This window comes from Amblyomma americanum, chromosome 9, assembly GCF_052857255.1.
Source record: "Amblyomma americanum isolate KBUSLIRL-KWMA chromosome 9, ASM5285725v1, whole genome shotgun sequence".
NCBI classification, from domain to species: domain Eukaryota; kingdom Metazoa; phylum Arthropoda; class Arachnida; order Ixodida; family Ixodidae; genus Amblyomma; species Amblyomma americanum.
The window spans coordinates 103,926,444-103,943,680 of record NC_135505.1 but is presented as its reverse complement, the minus strand read 5'-3'; the positions used below and the strand labels follow the sequence as shown (position 1 = coordinate 103,943,680).

The following is a 17,237-nucleotide window of genomic DNA, read 5'->3' as shown; positions in this document are numbered from 1 at the left end:
TGTGGAGTATGGAGGGCACCGCGTCTTGTGTACCTACAGGGTGAATCAAAAGTTTAGAGGCCATAGGGTCGGATTTTCGAGCGTATATTCTATAGCCGCCAAGATATTCAGACGTGATAATTATGCCTGCGCTTTTGAGAATCAAGGATGCTGTAAATGCCCCACTACACGGCGCAAAAGCTAATCTTTTGATGGGGGATACACATAAGGCAGGCGAACATACTGGGAGTACTCACATATATTCTAACCAGAAACTGTAAGCGCACAAAGAATGCACAAGCGCTCAGATATTATCACTGAATAAATGTCCTAGTGTCCTTTGTTGATTATTCGCACTGTTCCAGTTGCTTTACGGCAATAGCTGATTCAGGTGGCTTCTAGGCTTTCCTAACCATTTCAGCTTTTATACTGGATGGGCTGTGCAAGAACAAAGGTCCTGAAGGCCGCAAGAGCTGTTTATTCAGTGGCAGTTTTTTGTGCAAGCTTATTGCTTATTGTTCTTTGTGCAAGAGCAGCGTTTATTAGTGGGGACCATACCGCTGTTTTTAGCCACGTAATGTTTCACTATGGTTCTGTCATGAATACGGCGAGAAGTCCTGCGGCAATTTACGATCATGAATGTAGTAGAGCGATAAAAGAATTTAGTTTCCTTATGTTCCCATTTGTGTACAGCGGTTCGCTTCTAATTTCCAGGCAAATGAATGCTGCTCAGAAGTAATCTCTAACTGTAAGCCAGCAAACCTTGCATCAAATGATTGGCAGCACTCTGTGGAATGCGCAGCTGTAATGCCCGCTTTTGATTTGGTTCGGTTGAGGATGGTTTAAGGTCCCAAAGCGACTCTGGCTATGAGGGACGCCGTAGTGAAGGGCTCCGGAAACTTCGACCACCTGGGGTTCTTTAACGTGCACTTACATCGCACAGTACGCGGGCCTCTAGAATTTTGCCTCCAACGAAATTCGACCGCCGCAGCCGGGATCGAACCCGCGTCTTTCGGGCGAGTCGCCGACTGACTGACTGAAAACTTTATTTTCAAAATATATACAGGGAGCTAGTGGAGACGACGAGCGCCATAACCACTCAGCCACCGCGGCGGCCATGATGCCTACTTTTGTATACTGCGCGGAGACTGCTGAATGCGCACTGAAACACCACAAAAAAAGGCTGCAGCAGTCCGAATTTACTCTTTATGTTCAGTCATATGCATGCAGCTGGGGACCGCAAAGCTTCCTTTTCAAACCTAGCTTTGCCCTTCGCACAGAGAACGTGAGAAGCTCGGTTTCCATTTCCAGCCTTCGAATCGTCAACATCGGCAGTGTTTGTGCTAGATGAAGACGCTGAAAGGCGTGCAAACCAACGCCCTGTGTTTCCGCATTTGTGCAAGTCTTTTGCCTTCAGAGCTGTTTTACGGTCGTATGGAATCGTCCAACTTAGACATTTGCCAGGCACCCCATAATGCTTTTTTGCCGTACCCAGTGGCCTTGAATCAGCCAAGTCAGGCCCACTCCTGTGAGAAATAAGCAGTCGGGAGCAAAGCACGAGTCCTTCGTGCAGAATCTCTGCCTTGAATGCTGATGGAAAAGTTTGGCGTCATTGCCTACGACTGCACTGCTTCACTGACTTTGGACGAGGCTAATGACAAGCTTGAGGCTTTATGAAAGTTATAACAGTATGGCTATAAGATACTAAGGAACTTGCGTTTTTTCCAGCAATAACACCTCCGTATCTGATAGCCGTACCGGTAAAGCTTTCATGCAGTTTTCGCCTTATACATGTGCCGATTGTGTGCTTCGGTCACAAGATGGGTGTAGGTTTTATTTCTTGTTTTTATCTTGGTTTCTTGCATTTGTTTATCGTAGGGTTACGTTATGTTTTTCATTTGGGTTTTTATGCTGTTGACACGTGCTGAATTTCGTGGCGCATGCTCACTGAGTGAGAGGAGTTTCTTCGACCAGGCATCAGTTGTTAGTGCTCTCTCGTCTCTTCTGTTCGCCCTGTGTTTTGTGTTTTTTGTCCGCCGTTTTTAGGTGGATCGTTACCAACTGGCCCAACTTTATACTTTACTGCAATCCTGACCCCGCATAAAGAAGCATTTCGAATTGATTTTCATCCAGTGATGAAACCGTGCGTCTGTCATTAAATTGTTTAGACCTCTTGCGGAGCGAAGAGCTTAACTGTTATACTTTTACAGAGGACCTCAAATTGTCCGACTGTTCCTCAAGCAGTTTAACTGGATACATTTCCAGTTGTTTGCACATACCGAGCAAAAAAAAAGAAAAGACAGCGCGCGGTCACCACGCCGAAGGCCGCAGAGCTCTGTCTGAAGTTCGAGTCTGTTCGCTGAATCGATACAATGTTTTCCTTCATTATATATTCGTTTATACACGTTTTAATGAACCTACAGTTTTTGGTGAATAAGATACGAGCGCGAGAGATAAAGCTCGTTTGGTCTCAATCCAGGTCCACAATATTGCTCGGCGATAGGACTTTTGAGGAATTCTCATCCTACAGTTTTCCAGCAAAGCACAAACTGAGGAAAGCTTCAGGAGGACATTAACCCATTGGTGCACTCCAAAGGTGCTCAGAATGTCTTCTTCCGGATAAGGACGTTCCGAGCATTCGAGGAAGTCCTGAGCACGTTTAGTGTTGCCTGGGTTATGTATACCCCCAACTGTGCGCTTGATAGTAGGACCAAATTTTGGCACTCGTCTGAAAATATCAAAAGACGGTCACATGACCTGGAAATTTTTTCCAAAATCTCGTTAAGGGTAGTTCGTTTAGACCGTACAATTGAGAGCGAAAAGTTTTTATACGAAAGATTAGAGGGGGCCCGTCAAGCGCTAACTCTGCTGCGTTTGGCATGGATGACCCCTTTAATACTTGCGACGGTTGGGTCTAAATATTATATTTGCAATTCGCTTTTGAGGTGATTGTTGATTTAAATTGAATTGCATTGTTTTGAGCCAAATTCTAAAACTCATTAAGAAATTAAGGCCTCATAACTGTCGAGTACATTTCATGAAGGGATATCTCTGGTATAAACCAAAGCTGTAAAAGGCTTTGCTGTAGTAAGTAAGCGCCTGAAAATAATCGCTCTCTTTAAGCTCTAAATTCGGCCTCACAAAAAGTTATTTGATCGATCATAGTCCCAGATATATGATTCTCTACGAGACATAAAAACAACTTTATTTCGCTAGAAGTCTGCTCGAAACAAAAGTGATGCGTAGTGGTCAGTCGATATAAACAAAGGTGACGATGCACTTAAAGCTCCTTGAGGTAAGATTTGTTCCATAAACAACACTGTCCTTCAGGCGTTTTCACGACGTCCTTGTGGCCCCATCATGCAAGTACGACTCACAAAATCAACTCCAATGTCATCCGGAGCTGGTCTTGATGCACGTAGCCGTCACGTACAAGGTCAAACAGATTAAGGGACCCTTCAGTATGATAAAACGGCTCGTTCGATGTCTCTGTGGGCCTTCGTGTGAATGCACATAAAGGGGAGGGTTTAAATTCCAGCTGCCGTTTCGTCAATTCCTTCGGGTGCACCACACTAAGCCTAAAGCTGTGTTGGAAAGGCCATCGTACAACGCCGTCCATTTTGCCCTTGTGTAGCTGCAGACCCAAATAAAGCGACAGAGACTGACCACTTTTCGCAAACAGAACCGCAGGAGACATGCGGTAGCCGCGCAGGTACATTAACTCGGTTTCATATGGAGCGGATCCGTGCGCCACAGCCCTACCGTAAAGCAATTGAAAGCCTTGGACACAAAAATGACGCTGTGATCTTCCGTGTACAGTGCGGCAAATCAGCCTGTTCAAGGAGGCCAACGCTTTTTCGATTTCCTTATTTCCACGCTTGATTTCATCGATGGTTGCATCAAACCATGAAGAGTAGTCATTCATCTGTCCGGTCGGTCTCTGTAGTCCACCTTTAATTTCTCCTTGCAAAAAAGTTATTGTGCTCAAGAGACTGCCGACTGCCTCACTTGCAGAGATTGAGGATGCTTCCAGCTCCTGCTTAGAAGTGGTTGTTTGGGGGACACTTGCGTTTGATGTGCCTTGGCCTTCTCGGGCTCCCTGAAAATTTTCCTGCTGTATAGTCATTCGGACGGCGTTTACGCCTTCAGGAATTTCGTTCGGTCGGTCGGCTCGTGTGTTGCCAATGCTGAGCAACTGCTCCAGAAGTGCCCTGATTTCGCTTGTGTGCTGATCAAGGGCTCTCCTCAAAGCTGTCAAAAGTGACTCATCTTGCCCAGTCTGCCCTCCGTGCTCTGGAGGAGGATGACGGGTTGCGAGTCTTGAACAGCCCGATCTGAGGTGCGCACACATGTTGTTGCAAAGAACTGAAGCCAAGCACTCTGGGCATCGAGCAGAGTGGTGTCGACAGTCACGCTGCAAGTGTTGGGTGATGTTCGAGGCAGCCATTATGGCAGTGCAACCGTTTGCTTCATTCCAGCAGCAGACCTGCATTTAAAGAGCTAAGCATTAGTTATTGAAATTACAAAAGATACAAGTGAGAAGAACAATAAAACATCTAGATAGGACTTCGTTGTCATCCCTGGTGTACGGCTTTGATGATGCAAGATAAAATATAAATAAAAGTGTCTCCGCCACCGTTGCTTGGGGCGGGAGAAAGACGCCGAATTATGAATGACTCAAGTTATATGAACATGACAAAGACAGACACAACAAAAATTAAAAAGAGATCACAATCACATTCTTGATTGGACGAAAAGAAGTCAGGAGTTTAATAAGAGAGTGGAATGTTGCCGCATTTCCTCCGTTACAGTGATTGATCACCGCTAAATTTCGCCGTATTTTTTTTTTCATCCTGCCACAAGCACACACAAGGCCACCTCTCTGCAGAGTCGAACGAACAATACTCAGTATGCGAGGGTTTGCGGTGGCAGTCAAGCTCGACCATTTTTCTTTTTGGCGCAATTTTCTTTACTTTCTTGAAAGTCACAACGTATTGGCGGTAGAATTACCTCACCACCCTGCAGAATATTGACGAAACGTTAGTGATGTTCTGTGCTTAGTTTTGAGGTCATGACCCTGTCGACCAATCCAAATTTTCTCGACACGCTGTAGCCGATGCCCGGTTCTCCGCTGAACAGGACCCCTTAACGCTTTCGTATTAATATTTGTCCTGAAAATGCAGCTCTCAAGTGCGAACGCTTCAGAGACTGCTTTTTTTAGGATGCTGTTGAGGCTGTGTACTTTACATTGGCAACTCAGGCAGCACTTGCAATCGGGCCAATATTTGAAATGTATTGGCATAGGGCGGTCCTACTAAGGACTTGGGACGATTACTGAAAATCGGTTTCAGCCGACTGGGCGTTAACTTCTATACACCTTTAGCATACAGTGTATAGTGTTACTGTTACCGGAGTAACTGGAGCCCGCGCACAGCCAATAGAGTTTTTGTATAGCGTACGCAGACATACGCAAAGGCATAGCGTACGCTATTAAATAGCGTGCTTCGTAGTGCGCATGCGCCAAACACTATTCGAAATTGAGGTTTAACGTACGTGTGCGTTACGCACGCTGTTACTCGAATTTAGTGCGCGTGCTCTTGCGTACGCTAGGAAAAATAGCCTCGTCAAGATGGCGGCGCCCGTCACCCGCTTCGGCGAGAATTCGTTGTGTTGTGTTGTGTTCGGTTTAATGGCGCATAAGCGACTAAGGCTACCATGTGCCAAGCTCAAAGTATAAAGAATGGTTTTCTGGAGATTTTTAAAAAGATATAAAAATTGCCGGTGTGCAAAAGCGGAAAGAGTTAATCCGTTATTCCTCGTTCACCTGGTTTTCTTTTTCTTTCCGAGCGCATGCGCCTGGTTCCACTCACGGTCCACGCTCGTTTTGGCCGCCTAGGTTTCTTTCAGTCGGAAGTTAGCGCCTGTGTTGTCCGTCTTTCTTTGTCCCTTGTGCAGTTTTTTGCGCTTCCCATATACCATGGATCATCGTTACCGGCTCGCCCAAGTTTCCACCCTTGTTAAACGAGGAGGAAACAGGAGAGTAGTCAGAAAGAAGATAGGAAAGAAATAGATGGAGAGGAGGACAGAAAAGGCGACTGCCGATCGGGTCGGGTCAAGCCCCGGTCGGGTCAAGCCAGAGCTGCCGTCTACAGGAAGCTGGGGCCAAAGTGGTGCGTTGCCTCCACCGAGGGGCTTTAAAGGTCCAAACGCTCGCCATCGGCTCAACTACCAGGATCCCCATTTTCCCAGGAACACGGCGATGCCACGCACGGCGAAGCGCGGGTGCTCAGGTCCGTGGTGATGCACCGTTCACAATCATCCCACTTCGAGGATCTCCCTGCGGATGCTCGGGAACCCGTGGTGTCGCCACTCACCAACGCCTGCAAGCTGCAGACGCCCCCCTGCGGGGGGCTCGGTGAGAATTCGCCAATGGGTGCGTTCCAATTCCTACTTAGACGTCTAGCCGTACAGGTGCCATCTTTGGACGCGTTCCATTTCTCACGAAGCAGTCCAAGAAGACTGTTTCGCCGAAGTCAACATCAATGCAGGCTAACTTCCTGTCTAAAGATGGCGGAGCTGACGTACGCGGAGCGAGTCGTGCTCTTCGTCAGCGTCGGACTGCTGCCAGAGTATGGATAGGCACCGTCCTTTAAGTGTGAGTCATTCCTTTAAGTTGATTGGTACGCACACTAGTGGCTAATTAAACAGTATTCGTGGACGTGCGATTCCTAGCGGTGATGCACGCAGGAGAGAATAGAGTTGTTGAAAGATTTCCTATAGCAGCGGAGGCGGTAGGTCTGCTTACATGGTCTGTTTATAATCTGAAGATGAAGGCTCTTAGCGCCTTGATTTTATGAATTAAAACTCGTCGCTGTCGTTGGGCTCTTCGCCGACGTTAAGACGGCTGCCATAACTGTTTACAAATGTGTTTTTCGGTTGCTATATTAGCTGCATCAAATGTTTCGTGCACATTATCTCTTCAGTCTCAGAAAAAAGACACCGGCGTGTTGCGAATTGATTTTAGTCGGTGCAGGATTAAAGCTCGCTGCTGTAATCAGGTTTATGGCCGCCGCTCAGTAAAACGTACGGCAAACAGCAGGTTTAATGGCAAACATGTGTTTTTCGGTTGCAGTATCACCTTTCTCGCATATTAAATTTGTGTTGACGGTCTTTCTTAATCTTTTTATGTTTACAGGTTCGCCTGGATGAGCACGTTGGAGGAGCATTGTGCTCTTGAGGACAGCAACAACAATAGTGCGAATAATAAAAGAATAATGCATATGTCTTTAGCGTCGTCTTCGGACTGCGGACAATACGGTCTGCTACAAGTAGACTGACTGATAGGCGCTGCCACCAGTCTGATTCGCAAGTAAAATTATTGCAGCAAAAAATATGCGAACTGTTGAAAACGCGTTTTAATGATTTTGATTGCAAAGTTTAAGAAAAATTGCAGTATAACTGTCCATAACATTTAGTTACATTTTTATGCCGCGACGTGGCACGGGCAGTACACAAGTTCCAATATGTGGACATGTAGACGGCTTCCTAGACGTCACACTAGACATCTTGTCGGACGTCTAGAGAATTGGAACGCGCTCAATGGTATTCGATTTTTAGGCATAATCATTGCATTCAAATGGCACACGTGATATTCGCTTTTCCTCCCCTCGCCAACCGCATAACGAATGCGGGATAAACTTGCCCAATTCACGATTCAGTGTAACGATTCCGCCGTTCTTAACTATAACAAGACATTGGCGACTGTGAATTGGCTGAGTTTGGATTTTTACGACAAGATATTCATAGCCTTGCCAAACGCAGTCGATTCGGCGGTGGACACAAGGGTCCGAAACACCTCGACATGTTTTTAAAACAGCGCTCGGTTCAATTACTTCAAATAAATTAGGCCCTGACTCGACTCAACTGGTGATGAACTGGCGATCTCCGCGCTAGAACCGGAAAAACCTTGGCTAAGTGTGAAAAATGTTTCACAAAATATTTTCACACTTTAACACCACATGGCGCCACTGCGGCCAGGGCTATCGTTGCGTTCGGTTTTGCATACGTTAAACTAAATGTGCTCATGCGATTTCCAGTGTAACCTCCCGCTAAATGCTTGCGTATAACGTTGGTAAGCGCTCATAGGCTATACTAAATGTCTCTAACATCCGAGCACAAATCGCTTTGACGGCGCCAGATGGCGCCAGGTAACCGACAGCTGAGCGCACGCCTGCAGCATCTGGACAAATTGGCGAATGCTTATCGGCAGTGGGCTGGCTCCCGGTGCTGCGGTAACGGCAACATGGTACACGATATGCTCAAGTGTGTCTATTTACGAACTGTCCACGCGATGGTTACAGTGGTAGGACGCATGCCATGAGACAGCATCAGGCGCCACACCGGGTGTTTGGCGCTCATTATTTGGACAGGTTTTTGTATAATTATCAGTTCGTTCGTACAATTCACTTAGAACTGCCAAGATTTTACATAATTTCCATTTGACTTTACAGTGCTGTGCACAGAAGCACCCTTTATTCACTTTTTTTTCTTATTTCCTAAATTTTTTTTTCATAAATTTGGCTTCCCTGGACGCGCTGTATATTCCAAAAAAAGGGGATCGAAATTTAGACGAGGAACCTCCTCCCACCGGTAGCGACCACCATATTGAATGCTATCGTGACGTCACCAGGGAAAACACGAAGCAACGTCGTGTGCTCTCGTAGCTGCAATGTGCGCAGCGAGGTCTCTTGTTCGCTGTACTTCCGCGGGTGATCGAAGTAGCAGTCGTCCCCTATATATGAGTGACTGGTGCAGTAAAAGCGTGAATAATTATAACGCAGTTATTCTCCGGAATGTAGGCATAGGGTCCAGTTACACTAGACCGATGGGACAGCGATCGGCGGTCGGCAGGCTGGTCGGTATGCAAAGGCCATCGCTGACGCACTGATCTGTCAAGCTAGACCAACGACGACATCAGCACGACCAGCTGCCCCGTATCGCAGTAGTGTAATGAGTCAGCTTAGTGGGAACCAGAAGAGTGTGATGGGGGACTACCCAGACAGCGCATGAATGCTGGCCAATATTAGAAAGACACTGGCAAAGCGTGGCCCTAAGTAGGCCCCGAGTTACCAATGAGCATCTGATATTGGCTGTGCCATCATCATATCACGGCTATAATATGCAATGTTTGCCAGAATAGATTAAGGTCTGCCAGGAATAGGTCTGCCAGAATAGGTGAAGTCATTTTCAAAACCTGGCTATCCTGGGCCATTTTAGCCAGAGCTCTCCCACTCTTTGCCAGAATTGGCTAAGCCATTTTCGAAACTTGTCTCTATTGGTCTTGGCTTGCCACCCGTAATGCAGTGTTAAATATATATGGCGAACATTGTACCATCCATTATATTGGATAGAAGATTGATTTTGTTCCCGAGTACCATCTCGGTAGCTTATAATTTACGCTTTAAAACTCGTTTAAAGCTCCATGGCTTGGTTTCGCCGAGTTCAAAAATTTGAAATTTATTCATTTTTTCCTTACCGAATACTTTCGCAGCATGTGCATGATGTTGGATAAACAAGGAATATTTTCCGACTGCGCAGTCGGACATGAGGATAGTTATGAAAAAAATAAACTCAATGAAACCGAAGCTGTCAGCAGATCGCGCCGTCCAGACGGAGCTCTCGTACAGGAGAAACTAAAGGAGAAGTATAGTTGGTATGACATTCTATAAACTTAAGAATTTTAAAACTTATTGCACCTGATGCTAGCCACGGCGACATACGCGATGTGCGTGAACCAGCGAAGATGTGCTTTCATTCGGTGCCTGCGCATAGAACCTATCGGCGAGGCAAGCGACACGGGCAGAAAACGCCGCACGACGGTGCCGCTCGTCGCCGTCGCCTGGGCTTGTGCGGCCGAGCGAAAGCTTCACGTCCGGTGAATAGCCATCCCGAAAAACTGCGCTTGTGTACCTTACCCGTATCGAAAATTGCGAAACGAGCGGCTGCATTTCATATCTCCCCACTTTCTTACTAATCACCGGGGAACTCCTGCCAGATGCTTGAATTTCGGCCGACGGTAGACCGCCGGCCCCTTTCGGGACGAGGCCTAGCGAGTACGGAGGATTCGTGTGTGTGCTGATTTCGGCGATTGCGGAGAGTGAATTCGCAAGTTTTAGCGCCTGAAAATAGCTCTCGAGCGTTGTTTTGGTTACAGTGCCCTCAAAGCGAAGACCGCTTACATCGCAGGGCGCGAGCACAATAAGCGGAAGAGCCGATATGTGACCCGGTCTGCGCAGCATGTTTGTTTGTTTGAAAGTTTATTCGGCCATATTACAATATGCCCCGGGGAGAGGCAAAAGGAGCCAGACAGAGCTTGCCTCCTGACGAGGCCTACACTCCGGCTTACACATCTGGACACTGGTGACTAGACGGCAAATCATGTTTACAAAAAAAAACAATCATTTTCAAGAAAAGAACAGCACACTTAAGGGTATCAAACCTGATCACGAGACAAGAGAGAAAGACGTTACTATAATGTTAAAAAAAACAAAAACATGACATCGTTACGCTCGAATTGTCTGATCATAAATGCAACACATATAATAACTAAAAAAACGAAAATAATTAGAAATTTTGATAACAGGCACAGGAGTATAAATATAAAGAAAACAAAAAAAGAATCAGTACCAACTAGACTCAAGTAATCGCAAAATTACAAAACAGGAAAGAGAAACTTCAATTTTTTCTTAAAGGCAATAGAGCTCGTAGCTTCTTGAGCCATTGTCACTAAAGATGGGTGCGCATTACATAAGGCTGCAATTTGGTTAGTTACACTTTGTGTTCCATAATTCGTTCTGGATCTTGTAGCAGATAGGGAAACCACGCGCAATTCATATTTAATGTTTCTAGAAAAGTACATATTCCGGAAAGAAGTGAAATCCTCCTTAATTTTATAAAACATGTGAATCGCTATGCTGAAGTTGTAAGTCAAGGAAACTGTGTGCATGAAAAGTTTTGAAGAGATTTGTTTCATCAGTTGGATTTATACATAAGGCACGTAAGGCTCTTTTCTGGAAGGCAAATAATTTATGTGAATCAGTTTTATTGCAGGTACCCCATACTAGATTGCAATATACTAGATGAGAGTGCACCAAAGCAAAATATAATTGTTTTCTAACCTGCATTGGTAAAAGGTGTCTTAATCGGTAAATCACACATAACGATCTCGCCATTTTCAATCGGATGTTGTTCACGTGATCACTCCACCCTAGATCACTGCGGAAATACACACCAAGAAACCGAATGCTATGCACTTCTTCAATTCTTTGGTTATTAAAGTGAAGTGAGATGTGGTGATCTACTGGCTTATTTTTTGGGTGGAAAAGCATGAATTTCGTTTTGTTAACATTCAATTCAAGTTGATTAACAGAGAGACAGACCATTAACTCTTTCAGCCAGACATTTGATTGCTGCTCAAGTGTGTGTAGGTTAGTGCCTGAAAAGAACACGTTTGTGTCATCGGCATACAACACAATATTAGTAGTTAAAGGAATATTAACAATGTCATTGATGTATACAATGAACAAAAGGGGCCCTAGAATAGAACCTTGGGGCACGTCAAAGTTTACTAAACCAAATACAGATTTTATATCGTGTATTGCCTCCGTGAATTTAAATAACTCAAAAAGTTTATTGGCAATTCCACGAATTCCGTATATCTCTAACTTTTTAAGTAATATTGAATGCTTAACCGAATCAAAAGCCTTACAAAAATAAAGAAATATTCCAACAGTGTAATGACTATTTTCAAAATTCTGAATTAAACAGTTTTTATGTCTAATAGTGCTGTTTGGGTTGATTTACCTTGCTGAAAGCCATACTGCTCTGCGCAAATTAAATTTTTAGCTTGGAGGAAGCTATAAACTCGCTTGAAAAGTATACGCTCAGCTACTTTTGAAAACAGTGGCAGCACTGAAATGGGGCGATAATTATTCGGGTCATTTTTCTTTCCCCCTTTGAAGATCACTGTAACACGCGCAACTTTGAGTTTTTCAGGAAAGTCTTCTGTGAGCAGCATTCTATTACAGATTTGTGCGAGAGGGCTAGCGATATTTCTAACAACACATTTAATCGGAAAAACGGCTATTTCGTCATCACCAGGTGAACAAGTGTTCCTAAGAGAATTTATGATGGATTCTACTTCATCTATTGAAGTGGGCGACAGAAATATGGAAGCATTACTTCTGGAAAGCTTGTATGACTACTGTTCTAGTTGCATAAGAAGGTGCTGAAGGCAGCCGGCAGCAGCCGTCGCGTCGACTGTGGACAACCAATCTTTGTTGTTTTCACTGATTCAGGTAACTCCTGAACGTATTTTTAGCTAAAGCGCTTTAAAATCAAATACTTATGATATAAGAGGAATCAAATACAATTAGCAGGAAGCGCCGGTCCTATGCAAAGCGTTTTCCTAGCAGGCGATATAGCATCAGCAGCGCTTATTGCAGTGTTACCATAGTGTGTAATTGAGTAAAACTACAACTTGTGAGCAACACTACGTAATATTCATGTTAAGAAGAGCCCGCCTTGGGTTTTATGCTAAGCAAACGAGCAGTACTGTTTGCGCACAGCTATGCAAACAGCCCAAGGGCGGGTCTGCAGCTTTCGTGATCGTCGCATTCCAGGCCACAATGCGCACGCACAGTAACGCTAAATCATGTACTATTATTTTCAAGCACTCATTTAGACGACGGCGACTATTCATTGGTGCGGGCAGTGAAAGCATTCGAGTCGCTCAGGTTTTTGCGAGCGGCTTCGTTCTTGCAAAAGGGTTCTACGAGCCGAAGGGAATGTATGTTCGAGTTGCAAATGCACACATGCAGCTAGGAAGTCCGCTTCTCACATACGTTCCGCTTTTCACATACGGGAGCACTTTCCTGCTCAAAAGAAACCACACTCATAACATAAAAATAACATGCTTATGAGCGTAAATAATAAAGCAGGGTCCATCGATTTCTGCTTCCTCAATAATCCGAAAATGGGTGCCACGAGCAAGTCCGCTTTCCCAAGGATCACTCATCTCGCGTACTAAGCCGAAGAAGCCTTCCGGAAAGAAAACACGGAAAATGCATTTTATTTCGATAAGCTAAAAAAAATGGCCTGGCTTAGCTTATCGTTAAGCCTAGGATGCGAAGCATACGTCGCTTGGCAAGCCGTACTTCTCGTTCTTCTCCCGTTTCCGTGGCTCTTTGTAACTTGCGCTTTGCGGTCTGGTGAGCCGCCCTTTCCCTAGCCGACATCTCGCTGCTCAACTGACTCAACGAGTGCGTCGCCTTTTATACAATGGCGTGACGTCAGTATCTCCTAGCAGTAGGAGCGGGAGTTAGGCCGCCGGCGGAGGCTTCGCGTCCGCAAGCGAGGGCACGAGTTGAGCCCCAGCTTTCACAGCTGTAGTGACGTCATATCACGTGGTGCGCCGATGTAGGTCAAGTGGTAGCTACGCGGCCGCGCGCGGCGCAGCAAGGAAGAGCTCTATTGTGCGGCTAGTATGCTTCGCATAAACGAATACGTTTCGAGCTACCGCCGTCTTTGTCCTGTGTTCTTCTCCAGGTGTCTCGTGCTTTCGCTGGTAAAGTTATATCTGAAAGACCGCCGTCTACGGTGTGCATGCAAGCACCTCAACAGCGCGCAGCAGACGACACGGCGCGAGTATGCCGCTCTGACGTCAACGATCAGAGGTTGCCACACCAGCAAGCAGTTCGCAGAAGAAACGGAGAACATTCGTTTTAAAAATATTTAATGCACAGAATCAACTGAAACTTAGGGGAATTTTAATTTAGCCATTTGAGAATTAAATGCGATAAGCAGCGTACGCGTGAAAATAGGCTGTAATGACCCCTTTACGTCTGCACTGCAGCTCCGCCCACTTTTAGGACCGGCGCACAGAGTTACACCACGACCAAAAACTCTGTTGTTAAAACTTCTCTTGTCACCTAAACAAGATGCTAATCACGAGAAAAAGCCATGAGCCCTAGAATTTTGATACCTGGCTTGTTTAATAAAGTCAAATATTACGAAGCTTGTTAAGTTTACTTTCGTGACTGGCTAGCGGAGTGATACAGTACGCCGCGGAACGTGGCCCAGTGTTGACAACTGCAGTTTTTTTAAAGTTGTATCCCACTATAGAGTGAACAAAGGCCGCGAAAAAAAAGTGAAATTTTTAGCAGGTGCTTGGTTACAGACAATGTTTGCTGGCAATTGAAGGCGCATAGAACAACAAACTGCCATGGCGGTCGTGTTGTCCCACTAATAGAACATCTGTGCGCTTGATCGAAGGCAGGCAGAAAAGTGTGACGAACGCTGGAGAGCGCCGTGTGTGGTCGAAAAAGGGAGAAGCTTGTAACAACTAAGTCAGGTGTCATATAATTGAACGAACGAGTAAAAACAAATACTATACGAGACTGCGAAGAGTTGGAGGTCACAGTTAATTTAGAATGTATAAATAATCAGCGATTCGCTGATTACATTGCCTTGGTGAGGCACTCAGGAGGTTAACTGAAAAGCATGGTCAATTACTTAGACAGGCAGAGCAAAACGGTTGGTTTAAAAATTAACACGCAGAAGACCAATCTAATGTTCAACAGTCCAGCAAGAGAACAACAGTTCACAATTGGAAGCGAGGTGCTGAAAGTGGTAAATAAATACGCATATCTAGGCCAGGGAGTGACAGGATACGGATCAGGGAGTGATACGGATCATGAGGGGGAAATAACTAGGAGGATAAGAATGGGGTGAAACGCATATGACAGGTTCACACTGATGATGAGTAGCAGTTTACCAATACCACTCAAAAGACAAGCGTACAAAAGTTGTATCTCGCGTGTACTCACCTACGTGGCAGAAACATGAAGGCTAACGAAAAGGGTTCAGCTTAAGTTATGAGAACACAGGGAGTCATGGAACGAAAAATGATAGGACTAACGTTAAGAGAACGGAAGAGGGCGGAGTGGTTGAGGGAACAAACGCGTGTTAATGACATTCTAGTCGAAGTCAAGGAGAAGAAAAGAACATGGGCAGGGCACGTACTGCGAAGGCCAGATGACCGCTGGACCTCAAGGATAACGGAGTGGATTCCAATGGAAGGCAAGCGTCGCAGTGGGCGGCGGAAGGTTAGGTGGGCGGATGACATTCGGAATTTTGCAGGCATAAAGTGGGCGCAGCTGGCAAAGGACCGGGTTATTTGGAGAGACATAGGAGAAGCCTTAGCTCTGCAGTGGGTGCAGTGAGGCTGATGATGACGCGAGATGGCTTGCTGCATTGAATTTTCGAGCTGGTCTGGCTCTATTGATTACTGGTAGTGTTCTCATTCGCAGACGGACATATGCGCACGGACCACATGAATCTGGTGGGAAATGTGTACGTCACAAAGCAGACTGTATTACATGTGCTGGAATTTTACGATAACGAAGCGCTTTTCCATCTCCTGCGATAGCAATTGTCGCTGTTTGGATTCGCCACATGCGGGTGCTTAACGCACGGATATTGAACCACTTCGGCGCATATGCTTATGGGAAGAAAATTTAACGAATAATCTTTGCGGGCTCTGGGGATTGCTTTTCCTCTGCAGAGTGCACAAATTAAATCTTAGAGAGCACCGATGAACGAATGGCATTCAATTTTCGGCCCCAATAAAACGGCTTGAAAGCTGTCGTGGAATTCCGCTCATGAAATTTTTGTGATACCGGCCGAGTTTTTATTCGCAATTTTCTTCATTGTCGCAGCCATCCGTAGGCTAAACTTTCAGAGACTGTGATTAAGTCTTTATTAGCATCTCAGGGCTGGACTGAGGAGGGGAAGCGCTTAACCCTCCCACCTATAGCAATAAACAAGTAAACTATCACATTAGCACTTCTGATTTGCAGGAAGTTTGCTTAAACTTGAAGATTAAAAAAACGTGCTCTAACTGTCACTGCTTCACTGCTCGCCGCTTAATCGCATCCGTGAATAGCAAGACGTTCACCTTTTGTCATATGAAGGCGTCGTGCTGTCGTCCGCTCACGCGTTACTTTGTCACACGTACGCAGCTCTTATTACACCCTAAACACCCAATATAACAAATGAGAAACCGGTACTGCTCGACTTCCTCACTCACCTGTTCATTCAGCAGTTCTTGGGCGGGAAAGTCCATCCACTGTATGTCCTTTTCTGGGCACACCAGGCCGTCCAGGGGACAGAGTCGATCGCCGCCCTGTGTGCACTGCGCGTAACAGGACTCGCAAAGAGCGTGTGGGCAGGGAAGAACCGCCGTCTTTGTGCGCACCAGTCCGCAAGCACTGCACACTCTGACACATGGAAGCGGCTTCACGAAGTGCACAGGCCTCCAGTCGAGGTCTGCTGTGAACCCGACGAGTGTGTAGGTAACTTTTCCAGGAGGCATTCTGCCGTGCTGTCGTCCTAGCACTGAACGATGATGGAAATGCTCTGCCCACCCGCGAATGCGCTATATCTCTGTCTCTCCCCCTCTCCTTCGGTTTTGTTTTCTGCCCGTCGTCGAGGCTAAGATTGCTGTGATAGCCACAGCAGACACCTCTTCCGGTTCCTTGCAACGCGGTGTCCGCACTTTCAAGTCACTTTGCTGATTACTACAGCGCAGGCGTGCGCATGTCCACTGATGACATGATGGCTGGTTGAGCACCGAAATTTTGATCATAACGTGAAAGAGAGAGAGGATTCTATCCTGGGGCTTTGTTAAGCACTTTTTCATGTTTAATTTTTGTTTTTCAGATACTGTATTTGTTCAGCAAAAATTGCGCGGTGACGGGAGCGAGAAACAAAACGCCACTGGCTTTTCGTGACGCCCCGATGGTTTTTTTTTCCCCGTTGCAGACTAGAAGTTATGTCGGAAGCTGAAATTTTCGTTCCGGGACTTGATCCTTAAACCGCGTTGCGTAGGCTGATCGTCGAAAGATAAACCTATGAAAACGCAACCTTCAACGATTCAATCAAGTTCTCAATTACTGTCTACAATTACAGAATAGAAATGCTGCAATATTGGTAATATGATTGCAGTCGGTGTCTTGTGTTTTGGCACATGATTATTAGCCGTCAAAGTGAAGTCATCGATTTCTAATATGGGATGGACAGTGGTATGCTGTATCTCTGCTTTGTGAGTGTGCACTTTAGCAGATCTCGGGTGCTTAACCTCGTTGTGTCTTTGTTGATACTGTGGCACTTTTACCCAGGAAGGCTGAAATATAAGTGCA

General features: G+C 45.7%; 1 long non-coding RNA gene across 1 annotated transcript; it reads right to left on the bottom strand.

The window, feature by feature from the left end:
* Positions 1-3,167: 3,167 nt before the first annotated feature.
* LOC144105253 (uncharacterized) lies at positions 3,168-16,438 on the bottom strand. The gene is made up of 2 exons (XR_013308738.1): positions 16,127-16,438; positions 3,168-4,465 (listed from the first exon to the last, which is right to left on the bottom strand). It is a non-coding gene; the product is annotated as an uncharacterized LOC144105253 (long non-coding RNA).
* Between the last annotated feature and the right edge of the window lie 799 nt (positions 16,439-17,237).